Raw genomic sequence first — 20170 nt, 5'->3', positions numbered from 1 at the left:
CAATCCAGTCTTGATCAAGTTCAACTGTTGAGTGACTTAACTTAGAACAAGGTTTCAAATCTTATTGTAGATCTTTAATGTTAAGAGGTAATCTACTTTTAGCCTCATCTCTCGTTGATCCAAGTTTTGTATAGGAATGGTTAATTTTTTGGTTCAAGGGTTTTTGCTCCAACAAAAGCTTCAATCATTGGGCTAAGCATTATGATTGTCTTATCACCCACGCTCCAAAGTTCGCTCCCATCCACGACCAACTCCTAATTACCTGAAAAAAATGTAAACATGGAGTGAATAAAAAGTCAATAAATAGCCTATAGGCTCTTAATGGAAACCTTAAGCTAGGATGTTATCTCTAATTGAGTTATCAGGGTCTTGGCACTTAGAGCCTATAGATTTTATCTCTAATTGAGTTATCTCCCGTGAACACATGAGTGGTGTGATCATGATCATATCATCCTGCTATTAAATTTTGATGTTGTGTATCTGTAACACCCAAAAAACGAAGGAAAGCCACCTATGCAAGACCCAAAAGATCTAAGGAAAGAAATTATGAGGATTAAGCAAGAAAGGTGTCTTAGTAAGTCATTTTTAAACCATAAGAAGTAATCTTAAGGACTCAAGACCTTTGGAGAAGGATTGTGAATGAAAACGTAAGCGAAAAGGACAAAAAGGTCATTTTTTCAAATATCAAGAATCTTCCCGGATTTTTAGTTCCTTATCTAGAAGGAATTTCAAGATGCTTAAGAAGGGAAAAATGATTAACATGAGACGAAGGATTTTTAGAAAAATTATAGATTTTTCAGGAAAATAATATTAAAATATTCGTAAAGTGGAAAATGACCATAATACCCCTGGAAGAATGGATAATTACGAAAATGCCCCTCTGATCAGAATCAGAGCATCTACAATGACCATCTGAGCAAAATCTCTCGAAACTCAAATATCAGCTGTTGGATCTTCCCCAAAATTGGATATGATCTAGAAAATGGACAAATCATCACATCCAACGGCTATTATGCAAAACCAAAGTCGGTGAGGCTCTGGTCGGAGTAGATATTTCCGACGGATTTTTCAGAAAATCCAACCGATAATTCACGATGATTCTGGAGCTCCCAATGTCGGTTTAAGTTTTCCCTATAAATTCTGAAGTTGGGGCAATCGTTTGGAACAAGACTCGAGCAAGGTCGAGCACCCATTCGAGAGTTATGAGTGTTTAGATTTTGGGTCTCCTACTCTCGGGTTTCTTCTAAATTCGAGAGCAATTCTCCACCATTTCCTTTCAAACTTGTTCCTATAGCTTCCTTATTACAATAATTGTATCAAATGGAAGCAAAACAAAAAACATCCACTTTAGCAACCACAAAATTTCATTCACTTTATTACAATAATTGTATCAAATGGAAGCATAAAAAAAATGCCAAAACAAAAAACATCCACTTTAGCAACCACAAAATTTCATTCATGAAATGGTACCCACCATGCTCAAATTAACGTATATAAAGTGCCTAAAGCTTGCTCTGATACTAATTGATGGTGTTAATATAAACACGCGGAAGCAATTAGGATCTTAGGCACTCTTAGAACATCAATTATAGTAAATATCTAGCATGTTCATAAGTATTAAAACTCAAGGTGTTTGAGTACTAATCTTTTGTAGTTCAAATTCCTTTATCCTCACGAATCGGTTTCGAACCACACTTTTGTAGTTCAAATTCCTTTTTCCTCACGAACCGGTTTCGAACCACCACTAGTATCTTCTCCACTATTCTCCAGCCTTAGAACGGGATTGTGGAATCTAGTGAATGACTAAACTTGGGAGGGATTTAGTATATATGAAGAGAGAGTTTGTAAGAGTTTTTCTCAAGGTTTTTCGAAGGAGGACGTTCCATGTACATTGATCACTCTATTTATAGAGTTATATTGGCATGTTCATGCAAATTTGAGATCACCAAATTTTGACACTCAAAATTCCACTCAAATGTTTGGGATTATGTGGCAAACATGAGTTTGAGTTCACCAAATTTTGACACTCAAAATTTCACTCAAATTTGTGGGGTTTATTAGGGGAGCATGCAAATTTGGTTAAACCAAATTTTGACACCTCAAAATTCCACTAACTCAAACATGGATTTTTTCCATTAACTGAAGTCAACATTTTGACTTTCTTCATTTTAATTCAACCATCAATGTGAATAATTAATTTCAAATTAAAGTAATATTAAATGATTAATTAAACTATTTAACTAACATTTAATATTAATTCAAATGCTAATCCCAATCAATTGAGATATTTGATTAAAATATTTAAATCTTATTTAAATATCTCAGATTCTCTCCTTTTGTTTAATTCGTAAATAATACAAAAAATGCGGTTAAATATGTAGTATATATGTAGCGCATATTCCCTAATTTGAATTCGAACACTTCGAACTCACTCGTCACACTGTTCTATGGTTTAGTTCGATATGAGTTAGCAGAGGGACCTAATGAACCTATAGATCATGGGCTCCAACGATCCAAGATTAACCGGTTAAACTCATTAACCTTGTTAACCAACACTCGCTAACTACTAGGACACTCCACTATAGCCTAGTAGTTGCACTCCCCTCACTATAGATATATTTCTGTCCATTTGATATAACCATGATTAGTAAGTCAATCTTTCACAAGTTGTTCGTAACAAGAGCTGGATCAATTAATCGTAAAGTTTACTTTATTCAATACCAATCTTTACTGAATAAACAACAATAATAACTTCATTGAAAATATAATATGCTTTTATTTACAAACTATGAGTTTTAGGACATAAAACCCAACACTACGGTGCTGTCCTAACAGGTAATTTTGGACGTGTACCATATACTCTACACATAGCCCATATGTGCGAGTATGGGCTCACCAGCTAGTTCGCACACCGCTGGGCCACTTTCCTTATCTGGTGGGCATACTCGGGGAGCCCCTTAGGCCAGACACCCGCTACAACTAGTAACCGTCACGGCAATGCTATGCAAAGCATAACGATCGTTATCCTGCCATTGGATGTACGCGTCCGTACCCTCGTGATGGGATATGGGTAACCCTCCAAATGCATGAGCACACATAATGCATGAGGTCCCAAAACTTTTTCATTTTCATTATCTTTAATACAACCCCGCTAGCATTATGAACATATCATATCATTTTTCATATCGTTTCAGATATCGTTCATCATTCATATCATATTGTTTCTCATTCTTCAGTTCTCAAATCATCTCAAATCATACATAATTCTAACGGTGTTATATTTAATGCTATTTATTGTGATTTCATGCCATTCATATCATGTTGTATACACACAATTTAAGAGACCTAACATAACGTTCTATGCTTTTAACATAACATATCATACCATGACATATTGCATCACAATGTATCATATCATAAACAAGTCATAATGTAAACACTTCGTAGTCATATCGTTCTCTAACTAATCATAGTCATAATGTGATTTCCCACTCATGTTTGTCTATTAAAGAAAGCCCTCTATGGTTTAAAGCAAGCTCCTCGTGCTTGGTTTCAGCGTTTTAGCTCATTTCTTCTCACACTTGGGTTTTCTTGCAGTCGCGCTGACACGTCCCTTTTTGTCTTTCATCAGCAATCTAACATTATCTATTTGCTTCTTTATGTTGATGACATTATTGTTACCGGCAACAACTCATCTCTTATTGACAGCTTTACTCGCAAGCTTCATTCTGAGTTTGCTACCAAAGATTTGGGTTCTCTCAGTTACTTTCTTGGTCTTGAAGCTTCACCCACTCTTGATGGTCTCTTTATTAGTCAGTTAAAATATGCTCGAGATATTCTTACTCGTGCTCAGTTGCTCGATAGCAAACCAGTTCACACTCCCATGGTTGTTTCTCAACACCTGACTACTGATGGTTCTCCTTTCTCTAATCCTACTCTCTACAGATCTCTTGTTGGCGCCCTTCAGTACTTGACTATTATGCGTCCAGATATTGCCTATGCTGTCAATTCTGTCAGTCAATTCTTGCATGCCCCTACTGCAGATCACTTTCTTACTGTCAAACGTATTCTTCGCTATGTCAAAGGAACACTCCACTTTGGTCTTACCTTTCGTCCATCCATTGTTCCTAGTACGCTAGTCGCTTATTCGGATGCTGACTGGGCTGGTTGTCCCGATACTCGTCGTTCTACATCCAGCTATTCTATTTATCTTGGTAACAATCTGGTTTCTTGGAGTGCCAAAAAGCAACCTACTGTCTCACGCTCCAGCTGTAAATCTGAGTATCGTGCTCTTGCCACAACCGCTGCTGAACTTCTTTGGGTTACGCATCTTTTGCATGACCTCAAGGTCCCTATTTCACAGCAGCCCTTACTCTTATGTGACAACAAAAGTGCTATTTTTTTGAGCTCTAATCCCGTTTCTCACAAGCGGGCCAAACATGTTGAACTAGATTATCATTTCCTTCGAGAACTTGTTATCGCTGGCAAACTTCGCACACAATATGTACCCTCTCATCTCCAAGTTGCTGACATCTTCACAAAGAGTATTTCTCGACCTCTCTTTGAATTTTTCAGATCCAAGCTTCACGTTCGTTCAAATCCGACGCTCAGCTTGCGGGGGGGTGTTAAGGATAGTTGACCGTTCATTATAAGGTACATTACGGGTTACCATATTTGCCCTCTTATTAAAGGCAAATATATTGCATTCATTTATTATTCTTTCCTTTTATTACTATTTCCATATTATTTGTAATTTACCATATTTCTGTATCCTGTAAATGATTATAAATAAGAGAACTCTCACCCCCATTTAGATGTGGTGGATTAATCAAACATTCCCAGTTCTTATAATTATCACAGACATATCATTACGTGAACGTACCTTAGTCATATCATCATAAGAACGTATCCTAACGCTATCGTTCTATCAATCCTAACGCTATCCTTCTATCAATCTATCACAAACCTATCCCTTTCTACCCGTAACCTAACTGTATTCTTCCATCAATCTCTCTTATCCATATCACTCCGGTATGTAACCTAACCTTAACGTTTTATGAACGTATTTTACTCCTATCGCTACATTTCGTTTTGTGCATCCTTCTCGTATCCTATCTCAAACATATTCTTGAACACATCGTACTGTAATTATTATCATACAATTCACCAATTGTAACGTAGACATAACATATAAGAAGCATATCGATCCACAGACAATTCACACATATCAATATATATGACACGTGCAGAACCACGGGGCACGTGTCAACATCAAATATAATCATGCCGATAGTAAGGTCACTTACCTAGCTAGGTGATTCCGTCCTTTGGAATCCGAGTCAACGTATGTGAGCCCATGACATCAGTTTCAAGTTTGAAATCTACAAAATTATTTCTCTAATTTACATAGGTCCATTGTTAAAAGTCTTGAAATGTTACATGTCTATAATTATATTTTATTAAAAAACTTATTTTTCATGGTTACTGTCGTATAAAAAATAGATACAACTATTTCAAGTTATTCTAGGCTTTACTGCTCTAAGTATTTACCTTTCTCCCTATATTTAGTTTGTGGTTTTTAATTGATTAATCTTTCTTTTTTATCTGCCTTTTAATTATGTTCTACCAATCTTTTCTCAATCTTCCCTCCTCTCTCTTTGTAATTATTTTCATTCCGTAAATAGATTTTCAATTCTGGGCCAATTTTAATAGATTGTTTGGCTACTATTGCACAAATTTATAGATCTGCCAATTTCCTATCACTTCAAATGCTAAAAAAATAGTTGAACATAGATCTGATTATTACAGGATCTTGTAAAATATGGAATAAGATTTTATCCTAAATTAATTGCTTATAACCATAACTATAAAAGAAACACCAAAGTACTCCCCCCATAAACACCACATTGCCCTGTATACTCCTTAAAACAAACACCAAAGTACTACACTCTCATTAATGACACATTACCCACAAAACTACTCCTTAAAACTACCACCAAAGTACTCCTCACTGAACCCGACTTTAAGTACCCTCCCTCATTCCTATCTAAAGTACACACACTATAATAATTACGTATTACCCCACAAAATAGCCGATTACCACACACAATTCAGATTACTCCATTAAGTACACCCCTTTCCGTCTTAGCCAGGCAAACACTCTCAACCTTTCCCTTACCTTTCGAAAGGCACCATACAAAGCGCATTATTGAGTTTCAGGAGAATATTCAATGTTAATTCTACCCAATTCATCTTACACCCACCGAATCTGGCTTTTGGAGTCGGACAACTTCCGTCTTTTTCGTGTGGCTAATCCTCGTTTGATGTGTAATCCACATTGCCGATTACCCCGATAACTCAAGAGGCTTTAACACCACAATGAAGATTACCCACGATTCTTATTAATAGAAAGAAAAGATAGAGAACCTCTTTCTTTACACCATCTCATTAACTATCCAGATCAGAGACAGAACTCAGGAAAATGAAATAGCCTTAGTTATAAACCAACAATCAAAATTATGAATCATCTAACTGTGATTTAATCTCTTTGTGTCTCGCGGTAATCTCACTTTCTTTACGATTTAATTTATCATTTAGAGTCTTATTTTCTGTCTGTAGTTGTATTAACTCATACCTTAGAAATTCGATAATTGATTTTCCAATGTGATCTAGGGAAGACAAGTCTTTTATATTAATTGGATCAGTATCAACCTAGACATCTTTTTCATATACTGATATCCTCTTGTTACCCTGCTTAAGGCCGAGCGTGACCAGGCTGTTTTTCTTGAAGATGTTCAGAGTATGCCAATCAATTCGGAATTGGGATTCTACCGATACCTGTTCCGTATGAGATGGGTTTTTGTACTGTTTCTCAAACCATTCCAGCATGACCAGGTTTTTCGCTGGTCCCTTGTACTTGAGTACATTTTCCCCTTCTGTTGAGCTGTAGAAATAGGATTTCGGTGCTAAAAAGTATCCTTTTATTATTCTGTCCTCTAGCTTAAACTTGCCCAAGACAGAAGAAGAAATCTCTTCATTAGGTAGTGGATGACCTAGCACAACTGAGTCTGTGTCAGTATAGTAGCAGTCCTCTCTTGAGATATAAGGATACATATGGATCCTAGCGGAGGCAGTTATCGCTGCTGCTAGTTGGACTGCGGAGTTCTTCGGTGGATTCCAATAATCATCGCCCTTATCGGTGTTGCTATGGTAGGCAACGATGTAGGTATTTTCGCTAAGCATATCGCCGAATATCAACTCACTATTCCTGATTAAATTTTTGTATCGATATTCATCGCAGACCTCGGTGGTCGTGCTTTTAGGGTTAATACCAAATCTTCCGTATAGGGAATTCATTAGTATCTTGTAAACATAGGACATAGCTTCATTACCTGATTTCTTAGCTTCTAACCTGCTCTCAAAGAGTGAGCTAACAAAGCTATTGAATGGGCTTTCCATCTTCTTAAAGAGGTAGCCAGAGATTGGGAGGACAGTGTAGCCTAGGTCTCGAGCATACTTTAATTCCTCTGTATAGTACACTTCAACAAATTCTCCGGTTGGAAAGAGGAGAGTGTTATTCTTGTCCCGATAGGGAAGAAAGGGCTTTTTGATAGTCTTCGGACATACCACATATGCCTCAATAAAACCAAACATGCTATCTAAGTTCTTGCTTTCCAGATTCGAATGCCAGACAGGTTCACCACCCGGCATTGGAAATTCCTTCATTACAAAGGGATATAGAGAGTTCACATCGTAGTAGTAGAGGTCCTCACCATATGGCTTGTATGTATCCGCATGACCTCCGTAGTAGGCACGCCTTATGAAGGTGTCTTCATTCTTGTTTGGGATGTGTATTGGAAAATTAGATACATCGTAGTATTTTAAACGAAAGATGCTAAGAGCAAGTGAGGAAAGGGTTATCCTCTTTTCAATGTCCACCTTGTACACCTCCCAATATATCTTTTGGGCTTTTTGCATTACTCCACCCAATAGACGAATATCCTGTTTCATATAATCCAACAATTCCCTCTTATTATTAACCAGATCCTCTACTTTCAGTTTGTCATATGGGATTGAGATTGAGCCTTTTGGTCCAAGATCTGGGCAAAGATTGTTCCCAAGGGAGCTCAGTTTGCCAGGGAGTAGATTCAAGGAGTCTCTGAAGCGGAATAACATCTTCTTATCGCGATAGACAGCTAACTCGTAAAGCCTATTGTTCCTCATCAGTGGTTTAAGCTTCAAGCTCTTGTGATGATATGCTAGGTGCTTAAGCAAGAGAATTCCATCGAATCTAGAGAAGTTGTGGAAGTAAATAGTTAAAGTTGATTTAGCTCTTTTAACAATAGTTAATATCTTTAATACTAAGTCATAAAGTACTTTTGTACTCCTGTCTTCAAAGGAATCCAAGATTATAGAGTAGTCTTCACTGAAGTAGTGAGAAATCATACTCTTATTTATCTTATCATGAGGACTAACCATCATTAGACCAGCAGCATAAGGCTTATGAATGTCATCAAGATATAGTGTCTCGATATCGGCAACCATGAATGATTTCAGCTTTCGCATAGATAGTTTGAGTGTTGTGATATGGGTTGGATAGCTACGATGCCTACCATGTTTGATCTTTCTTGCAGTAATAGGCTCCTTCATCTCACTCAATTTCCCTTCAATGATTGAAGAAAGTGTGTTATATCTCTCCTCCTCTGAGGGAGAAGGCCTATCCTCCGCCTTCTTTTGGCTGTCCATATAGACTTTGATCATGAGTCGAACTATATAATCGCCGTCGTAGACTTCAGCATATTTCAGAATATATCGAGATATATGAGCATAAACATCACTTTTAGGAATTAACTTTGAATCCATATAAGTGAGGGGTATAGCCTGACCAAGCGTAAATGTGATCTCCTCCCCGAAAGAGCGCTTCATGGTTAAGGAAATGGTGAATTTAGCGTAACCAGATAAGGAAGAGTACGCAAACTGGTTTAAGATATCCATGGTTGTAAGACTAAGTAGCGAAATCTCGTTAACAAGAGGATAAGGCTCATTGAAGTAATATGATGCTATTATTAAACCAGGATAAGGTTTATGGTATGCTGTTCGTTCTATCTTTTGAAATAAGCGATTCAATAACTGTTTCGTATTAGTAGTATTAAGAGTAGAAAACAGTTTAGTAGTATTAAGAGTTGAATTTTTGTATGCCATCATTTTCATTTTCATTATTTTATTATTCATTATCAGTAATGTACGCATAAAGAATTCTTCAATTTATATGAAAATTGATTCCACTTTTCCTCATGTGATTCATAATCACAATTATTATTTACACGGCACACTTTATTCACATATTCACTGTAACAAATGACAATTTTATTTATCTTTTTATCCCAAAGAATCTGGTTCGACTTACTTGTATTCTCCGAAATATTTTGAATTAAAAATTCAGTAAGATATTTACTGGAAATAACATTCTTTTCATAATCAAATGAATCTCTACATTTAAGATTCTCAATAACATTTATATAGATGAACTTGTTAATGATTGAAAGTGGAGGGCCCAAGCTATGAAAGACTTCAAGATAAGCCATTGGAATAAATGGGCTTTTCTCTACGGTTGTTATAAAGTTGTCGTGGACCGTGTATATAGGAGCATTATAATTCTGCATTTTTTCAACAACTTTCATAGCAATAAAGGCATCCTTCTGATGGATGAAATTGACGAAGGTAGAGATCTCTGTCTTCCTACGATCTCTCTTATCTGAAGACACTCGGAAAGTAACCTTCCGCCTCTTCCTATGTCGGTCATATACCCATATATAAGTGGACTCAATTTTTATATAATCCTGAACACTTGTAAAGTAACTAACATTATATTTAACGGCACTATCCCTAGAAGACGCGACCCAGCCTATAAGGCGTATCAACCTGATCAGGCATTCCATTCCTGGATATTTTTCTTTGAAGAACTTAAAGCAGACTGAGGCTACTTTGTAGCATTCCTTATTCGTAAGGTGTTGAGAGAAATGTACCATGAGATCGATTGATGTGCTCATTACAGTTTTTCCATAGATAATTGGCATAAAGATTGATTTAACAATCTTCCGATTGAGGTGTTTGCTAACAACCGAACATAAATTAGGATCAAATTCTGGTTCAGCTTTCATGAACTCCTTGAGCTCTGCGAGGAAGTACAAATAAACATCCTGGATTTGATTTGGATTATCCGGGGATAGGAAGAGATTAGTTCTCTCAGCCAGGCTCTCATCCAATAAAAAGTAACTCATAATCTGATATGCACTTGATGCTGCGTCCTGTGTAATAGGGACAAAGTCTTTTAAAACTTCAATTTGTGATTTTGCATTGCATAAATATTGGCTGCAAACTGAAAAGGGCGTTTAGCCAACGTTATGTTTTGATTGTCTTTGTTATTGTTGATAAAATCCACTGCTTCAACCATTGAGTTGAATGACTTAAAATGGAAGAATGTTGATAATAAAATTTGATCTCTTATAGAAGAATTACACTTTATCTCCTCCTTCTGATGATTATGATCCGCAAAGACAATCAGGCTTCGTGCTAGATCACACTCGTGGAAATGCAAAATACCACTGCGATAAATTCTCCCTCTGAAGTCAAGAAAGGCGGGTAGGTAAAATTTATAGCCATCGTAGGCTCTTGCGGGATTGAGAATCAATCGTTCATAGCGAGAACGCTGGATAGTCTTCATCACAGTATTTAACAAATCGTTAAAGGAAAATTCATTGTATATCACCTCATCCTTCATGTGTAAATCTCTAAGAACAGGGCTAACATCTTGTATATTCATCGTTTGCAGAAATTGTGGCATAAGAAGACCATCGTCAACAAACTGTTCTTCATTTTCCATTAAATGTTTCAACCAATCACTGTTGATTGTAAAGGGCTGATGCTGGAGGGCATTCATGACTTTACACAGAGACTTCTAATCATTCTTATTATAAGAAGAATTCCCTATATATATATAAAAGTTATTTTGGTTACCAGAACTTAATAAGCGGTAATGATCATAAATCTCACCAGTCGGTGCACTTAGGTACCCACCTGATAGATCTGAGAGATATCTAGGAGATTGATTCTGCGGACACGCACTCTTCCAATCAAGAGGTGGGTATATCATAGGAAGGTTGAGCTTGACCGGAAGTAAAGTCAGATCAAAATTACAGACAATGAATAGATTGCTAATCGACTTTTTCTTAACAACACAACCAAAGGATTCAATTGTAATAGAACTAACCAATCCCCGCTCCTCCATAAACTCGAGTAAGAAGACACCGAAGGCAAACGTCTTAGACTGGACCATTTTCTCATACATATAAACATTAGAAATGCTCTTTTTAGAGAAGTGGGATTTTAATAACCTAAAATGTGTACGGACAGAAAAGTCAAGTTGATTAATTAAAGAAGCTGCACGGACCATACTATCGGTTTCTGATGTGTAGAAAACAATTCCCAGAACGTGAATAATTAATGCCTCCAGAGTATATTGCCCGAACTCGTCAAGCATTTCTATGTCATCATCATCATTTAATTTATTAATTATATAATCCTTTGCACTCAATTTATCCTTCTGTATTAAGATTTTAATCAAGTTAGGAACTTCATTATATATTGCACACTCGTCGAACTTCATACTGTCATCTTCTATTTTCTGTTGGAGCTGACGTAATTCAATTTCTGCTAAAGGAAACTTCGATTTATATTCTTCCATAAGATTAAATACTGACTGTTTATACAATTGAGATTTTGTGGTCTTAACCTCTTCCCCCGGTAATTGAAATAGATTTTTCTCCTCCAAATAGGCATAAAACTGATTTAAAAACACGTATAGCTCTTTTGAATCTTTTTGCTTAGAATTCAAAGACGCTAAAATCCATTTTTTTTGTTTGCTTTTGATACATTGTGTTATTTTGTTTTTTGTTTTTTTTTGTTTTTTTTTTTTTTTCTTTTTCTGCCTAAGGAAATTGTGCTTTGTTGCGCTTAGATACATACGTGGTAGACGACTTTCTATTTTCTAGTAGTACACAAAATAGTACGATTTACTGTATAGTACTTTTGTACTTTTTTGTGTAGTACTAAATTTGAAGGAGTATGAGAACTCTTCCTCTAAAGTAGCGAAGTTTGTGTGATATCTTTCTGAGTCAAGGTTTTGAACTGGATGATTTTTATTGGTCTGTAATTCTAAGTGTGTTGTCGCTGCTTTAAAGAGTGTGTTTACCGCCTTTAAAGAGTGTGTGTGTTTGTTTCTCTGTGTTTGTGTATTTGAGTGTAGTGATTTATGTTTCTGTTGTAGTTTATGTAAGTGTCTGTATTGAGAAAGTGGTCTGTTTGTGTTTTGTGGTGTAATGTTTTGTTTGTAGGAATTCTTGTACTCTAAAGGGTACCAGTTCATTCTCCCCTTGAAAAAACATTAAAACAGAACACTAGAAGAAAACACCCTATAGCAATCGAGGAACCAAGATTACCGGGACAGAGGTTGTGATATCCCAATTATACGAGGCTCCTGCTGGTTGCTATCTAGTGTTTGATAACACATTATGGAGCGAGACTTATGACTGTCTTAAGTCAGATAATACGCCCGTCAGAAGGCTTACACGCCCTGCACCATGATAATGCAGTAACCGAAGGAAATGCCACTACGCCTTCGGTATTGGCACTCAGTGGATGGAGCCCTACAGATTGTTCTACTTGGGATATTATGTTAACAACTACGTCAACCATCACATCCGAAGGGAAGACTAACAACCCGCGATAGGTGTAAATGTCTTCATTGGAGTGTATTATATGTCAAAAGACGTGTCATACATCATTTTCCCCACTCCACACCTAGTACCGATGCTACGATCATCGAATTAAAAAGAGGTAGGTGACTCCCCAAGCATGTCCTATCTGTCTCCCAGGAAACACACATTACACTGGAGTAGAGTCGGAAATATGGGAGGTTGTTAAGGAGTAAGGAGTAAGGGAATGAGTGGTAAACTGAAGAAACGTTGAGATAATATGCTATAATTCCCCACTCACCTAGCCGATTCACCCAGTAATTAATTGGGTGGGGCTTTCATCCGCTAGCATAACCACTAACTCGGCGGAAAGGGCACACAGTGGATTGTGGCTTACTTGCTGTGATCCATTGTATTCTCGGATGAGATGGACCACAGTCTCAGAGGTAAGGAGTTGGATAAGGGTGAAGACATATTATCCTTTCTGGTTATTGAGAATGGTGAGGTATCTTTGAGTGTGGGTGTTTCTAAGAGGTTTTTGTGTGTGTTTTTATGTGTTTTGGCAGTAAATGTTGAACTATGGATATGAATAAGGTGAGTGTGTTTGTATGGAGTTTGTCTTTTGTGTGTTGTAATATGAGTTTGTGTAAGTGTGTACATCAGGATTATTTGAGTGTTGTGATTGTCTGTGTCAGTTGTTGTTTGAAGCGGTGTATAGTTGGAGAAGGGTGTCAATTTGTGTTTTGGGGTGTAATAGTGTCTCTGTGAGAGGTTTCTTTCTTTAAAGGGCACATTTTATAAGGAGTACTTTTTAAAAGTACTCCCCAAACAATGTGCCCCTTTAGAGAAAGAACATACTCTCAGACCTCTTTTCACACACACAAACTCAAACATACCCATTCCTGAAAATATACACCTCTCTAAACACCAACTGAAACATTAATCAGAATCACCTCTAACCCTACATGTACACACTTACACAAACTACTTTAAGAACATACTAAAACGAAGACCAACAGAAACACACTCACAGAACGGATATCGCATTTCGAACTCTTAATGCCAAAACACATAAAACGATAACTCAATCCTCGTATAAATACGGACACTCAAAGATACAGCATTATTCCAGAATACCAATAAATCCTAAATACAAACTCAAAGTATCCCTCACTCCTTAACCCTGTCTGATGTATAGATCGGAAACCTCCTTTTGTGGTTAGGCACCCTCCACTGTGCGCACAAGCCGAAGGCGTAGTGGCAATTCCTTCGGTTACTGCTGTATCCTCATCTAGCAGCGCAGGGTAGAGATACGGAGGTTTGTCGTTTAGACATTCAATAGGCTACTACCTGACTCCTTACTTAGATTGTATTTGCATTTCACAGATGTGATGGTTGACGTTGTGGTTAACATATATCATCTGAGAGACAATCTGTCATGTAAGGCTCCATCCACTGAGTGCCAATGCCGAAGGCGTAGTGGCATTTCCTTCGGTTACTGCTTAATCCCTTTAAGGGTGACATCTTGTAGCAGGGCGAGTTGAAAATAGCTTATTAAGTCTTGCATCTTGTGCCTTTTTGACCTTTTACTGTGAATAAGCTCCTAAATGACTCCTTTTGTAAGGTTGAAAAGGGTTATTATGATGTGATGGTTGACGTAGTTGTTAACATATATCATCTAATATACAATCTTATCTATAAGGCTCCATCCACTGAGTGCCAATGCCAAAGGCGTAGTGGCATTTCCTTCGGTTACAGCTTGTAGCTGGGCGAGTTAGAAAATAACGCTTATTAAGTCTTGCATCTTGAGCTTTTTGACCTTTTTGACCTTCACAGTTAATAAGTTCTCCCTTACATGAAACTCTTTACGTCTGATACTGTTTTCCCATCTGAGAATGGATCACAGCAAGTAAGACACAATCCACTGTGTGCCCTTTCCGCCGAGTTAGTGGTTATGCTAGCGGATGAAAGCATCACCCAATTGATGGGTGAATAACTCAGGTGAGTGGGGAGAAATAGCTTATTTAGTCTTGCTTGAACGTCAGGTACCCGACCTAATTGGGGCACCAAACTCTCTATATAAAGCACTGGGAGCCTCCTACAATCAGGATATCAACATCCTGGTTTAAAAGCTTCCTATCTTTGTATAGGGAGGGAGAGTTTATTGATATTTTTTCAAGGGGAGAATGAACTTTTTGTGTGTAATATACACTGCTAATAACCCCTAAAACACTCACTGAAAGACTAAACATCTTGACCTGAGGATTTTATCTACTGAAAGACTATTACACACAAAACATCTGACCCTGAATCGGAGAAAGAAAGAGGCTTTCCTTGCAAGAGAATACTAATTATTGTAATGATAATAGGATTTTAGGTGATTTTACAGTAATAACATACCAAATCTCTCTAGGTAAATTTTAGGATGAGAGGTTAGTGGGGAGAGGTGGGTAAATTTTATTTTTATTTTTATTTTTTATTTTTAAGTAATCATTTTTAGTTATTTATTTATGAATTATTATTATTATTATTTTTATTATTATTATTATAATTATTATTATTTTGATGTATATATTTTTTTTTATAATTATTCTTATTTGTTTTTTTTTTTGTTTTTTTTATTATTATTTTATTATTTTTTTTTTGTTGGGCTATTACAAGCCCTTACATGTAGGAGTTCATAACTCACTCACGATTAAGATCGGGTTGCATATGATCATCATGTGAAATATTAATTTTCTCAATTAACGGATTTATAAAGAAAAATTAAATATTTCGTGGTCCAGTCTTATACAAACTCATTGTATAGGATACCCTCACTTACATGTCTCCACATGAACAATTTGGATCAAATCATTTGTAACAATTACAAAGTGGGTCGTATCAATAGTGTTACCAGGATAAGGCACCCAACCTTATCCATATACTATAGACTCTTTAGGTTATTACTTGAACACGATCCTCTTTTATGTCAACCACATATTGTTCAAGATTACATTAATAACTTTGGATTTTCATACCAGGAATAACAATTAAATTATAAATAAAATAATAAAATTATGGTTAAAAACTAAATAATTAATTACGAGGTTTTAGGGCATAAATCCCAACAATCTGTATGTTCTTAGAACTAAGCCTTATAATAAGTAGTAAGTCATTTGGAGGGTGTTTAGACCTTAAAATACTTTAAAAGGCCCTAGGAACATTTCGGTCATTTTACATAATTGGGATTTAAGAAGGAGTAGGTCAATTTAGATAGTATCCATAAAGAATTTCATAGAAGGTCTAATTTAATGATATATTATTTGACATTCATTCTCTAAATTGAAGCCTGTTCACTCAATATTATAGACTATTATCGTTGAAACATAAATAGTTAAATAAATTGTTTTTCATAAACTAAACCTGTTTAAGGACTAAAAGTTTATAAATTGTTTTTCATAAACTAAACCTGTTTAAGGACTAAAAGTTTTTCATAAACTAAACGTGTTTAAGGACTAAAACAGGAAAATAAAATGGTCAGGTTGATAACCAAATTAATAAATAACTAATAAAATAATGATATATTATTTGACATTCACTCTCTAAATGGGCTCAAACTCAAGACCACAAAATTAAGAGGCTTGCACTCTACCAATTGAGCTAGACGAGCATTTGACTATAACAATTTCTATAGTCCTTATGTCATAATTGAGGTTGAAAAAATACTACGAAAAAACTTAATCACAAGTTGCCCATGTTCAAGTTAAAATCAGAGATGCTCCAAATGTTTAGAAATTTCAAGGGACGCAGCAAAATCTTGGTTAAAGACTCTCCTCTTGAAACAATTAACTTGGAACACTTCGACTGAGAAGTTTTTAATCAAGTATTTTCCACCTACCAGAAATGTCAAATTCATAAATTAAGTAGTATTTTTTCAACAATTTGACGATGAGACGTTGATTGAGGCACGAGAAAGGTTCAAGAAATTAGTGAGAAAATTTCCCAATAACAAAATACCTCATTGCATACAAATGAAAACCTTCTACAATAGTCTAAACAACACCACAAAGCAAATGTTCTATTTGTTTGTCATTAGTCACGGTCTGTTATAAAATATTGGGTCGAGACAAATTTGGTATCAGAGCCAAACACCGGATGATGTGTCAGCCTTCTCGCTGTTCCCGTAGGTGGTAGACACGAGGCGGTGTGCCAGTAAGGACGCTGGGCCCTAAAGGGGAGTGGATTTGGAGGCGGTCCCACATCGATTGGATAAAGGAAGAGTGCCAGCAAGAATGCTGGGTCACGAAGGGGGGTGAATTGTGATGTCCCACATTGGTTGGGGAGGAGAACAAACCACCATTTAGGTGTGGAAACCTTCCCTTAGCAGACCCGATTTAATGTCTTGAGAGGAAGCCCGAAAGGGAAAGCCCAAAGAGGACAATATCTGCTAGCGGTGGGCCTTGGTCGTTACAGTTACAAAAATGAAAAAAAAAAATTTGGAATGAAATGCTTATGATTTCTGAAAAATTTGTCGCAAGAACGAAGAAACCCACGGACATGTGCCATTTCTTAGTTTTTGTGCCCATTTCAATGCTAACCATTTTTTTTTTTTTTTTTTTTTTTTTTTTGACTTTTGGATAGTAATTGAACTTAGAAAGGCATGAGACAAATCAGGTAAGTATCCACTTAGTTTCTAGGCAAGTAATATTTGTAGGGATACCTTGGATATGCATGCTAGTAAAATCAAATCCTAGGAAGTTAGATTTACTATGACCAAAACTTAGAAGGATCGAATAAGCATGAAAACTGTCACACTTGTAGGTATATCTAAAATAGCCTTTGTATATTGTAATTGATTGCTTACTACTACTTTGTACATAATTGTGCTGGAACGGAGGATGAGTATCTATGCATCATCGGTTCGGAGAAAGAAAAGGACTTCCTTTGAAAAAAAAGGAACTCGCTTAACTCCTAGGCCTTTGGAACAAAGGTGATTCTGTTCATGCTTCAGACGATCTGGCTAATTATATATACTATAATATTCGAAACGAGACGAAAGGCGAACCTATAGTGTAACGACCCAAAATTTTCTACTTAATTTAAGGTCGCTACTGTATACATACCATAAACATTGAATGCGGAAGACTTCATTTAAATTCCATAAAACATAACCTTTAACTTAAAAACACAGCCACGGACTTACGTGTTTCGAAAACATCTTTAAAACGACACAACAAAAGACTCGAAATAAAATAAATAAGCGTTTAAGTTTAAAACATCCTATTCTATCCTAAGTCTAAGAAAATGAATACCACTATCCTATGCATGTGCCATGATCTCGAGTTGCGATGCCGTCGTCAGCCGTACAGGAATGCCTTGCCTTAACCTGAAAAATGTAGTAGCACATGGCTTGAGTATTTAAAGAATGAAAAATGTAGTAGCACATGGCTTGAGTATTTAAAGAAATACTCAGTAAGTGACCCCACTATTTGGGTTAAATGCAACAATCACATGCAATAAAATGATGGGACCTATCTTTCGTTTCGTTTCATTTCGTTTCGTTTCTTTTTCGTTTCGTTTCGTTTCATTTTCCTTACGGTGTAATCCTAACAGGTAATTGTGGACGTGTACCATATACTCTACACGCAGCCCATACGTGCGAGTATGAGCTCACCAGCTAGTTCGCACACCGCTGGGCCACTGTCCCTAGCCGGTGGGCATGCTCTGGGGGCCCACCGGGACCCGTTAAAACTAAAACCGTCACGGCAGCGCTATGCAGGGAAAAACGATCGTTGTCCTGCCATTTGGATGTACGCGTCCGTACTCTCGTGATGGGATAGGGGTATCCCCCCAAATGCATGATCACACAATATTCTTGAGGTCCCACTAGTCCTACAGTCATCATTTAATGAACATAACCCCGTGTCACGTTTTCATGCTTACATGTCATTCTTATTCTCATTCTGTTACATATCATACATATTCCTAGCGGGGTTATGTATCATGCAATTTATCGTATTTCATGTCATACAATTCACATATAATAACATAACATAACATAATATATAGGAAGCATATCGATCCTTAGACAATTCATACATATGAATATATATGACACGTGCAGAACCACAGGGCACGTGTCAACATCAAATATAACCTTGCCGATAGTAAGGTCACTTACCTGGCTAGCTTCAGTCGTTGTCACGAATATATCTTTAACGAAAGTTTGATTTCGTCCTTTGAAATCTGCGGCAACCTATATGAGCCCATGACATTAGTTTCGGGTTTGAATTCTACAACATTATTTTTCTAATTTACATTGGTTCATTGTTAGAAGTCTTGAAATGTTATATATCTATAATTATATTTTCATGGTTACTAATTTACATTGGTTTATTGTTACTGTGGTATAAAAAGTAGGTACAACTTAGTTATTCTGAGTTTTACTGTTCTCTCTATTTACCCTCTGTATTTACCTTTCCCTTTGTGGTTTTTAATTCCCTAATCTCTTTTTTTGTTTTATTTGTTGCCTTTTAATTCTGTTCTCATGTATTCCAAATTTACAGTGGATCTCTATTTCCAAATCTTTCATAATCTCAGTGTTTCCTACTTCCATCTGTTTCCTATTCAAAAGTTTTCTTGGCCATTCTATCTCTAATCTATTCATATTTAATCTAATATTACTAATATGACATGATTGACTAGAATTGTATAAATGATTTGACATTTAATTTCTAACTAAAAGATGGATCATAGTAATCATTCAACAACTATAATTGGTTGTGATTTCTAAAAAAAATAGGATAAAAGAAAATGAAGATTTAATACATACCTTATTGATCAGATCTATCTTCACGTAAATCTTCAGCAAACCTCAACTGGGTAAATGTTTTTTTTCTCAAGTAAATCTGACAATTATTGTTTTTCTTTTTCTGTTTGCAGTTACTTTCTGGCGTGAGGATAGGTTGAGGAGAGACAATTGTGGGAAGGGATGAGAGGTTAGTGGAGAGAGGTGGGGAAATGTTGTTTTTATTTATTTATTTATTATTAATATTTTAACTACCTTATTATAATTATTTTTATTTGTTTTTTTTTGGCTGTTACATATAGAGAGGCCTGTTTTAGCGCGTTAATAAAGGTAACCAGTTAGGTGGACTTTGACTTTTGAAACGCTACGTTGGACCGGGTGAAGAATGAAAAACGTCCGCTCGCATGTCCTTCTTCCCTCTTGTTTTAATTCATATTCTGTGCTAGAATATGAATCTGATTCTTCCTGAAGTTCAAGGATTTCTCCCTTACTCGATTGTTCTGAATTAGTTAGAACTAATTGTAGTGGCTCATCTTTCCGCTCTTGATCAATATCTAATTCATTAATCTTTCCTTTGATCGGACACTTATTGACATAGTGTCCTTCTTCCCGACATTTAAAGCAAGTT

The sequence above is a fragment of the Cucurbita pepo genome, chromosome 18 (genome assembly GCF_057944985.1).
Source record: "Cucurbita pepo subsp. pepo isolate OVF chromosome 18, ASM5794498v1, whole genome shotgun sequence".
NCBI lineage: Eukaryota > Viridiplantae > Streptophyta > Magnoliopsida > Cucurbitales > Cucurbitaceae > Cucurbita > Cucurbita pepo.
Note: the sequence above shows the minus strand (reverse complement) of the source record.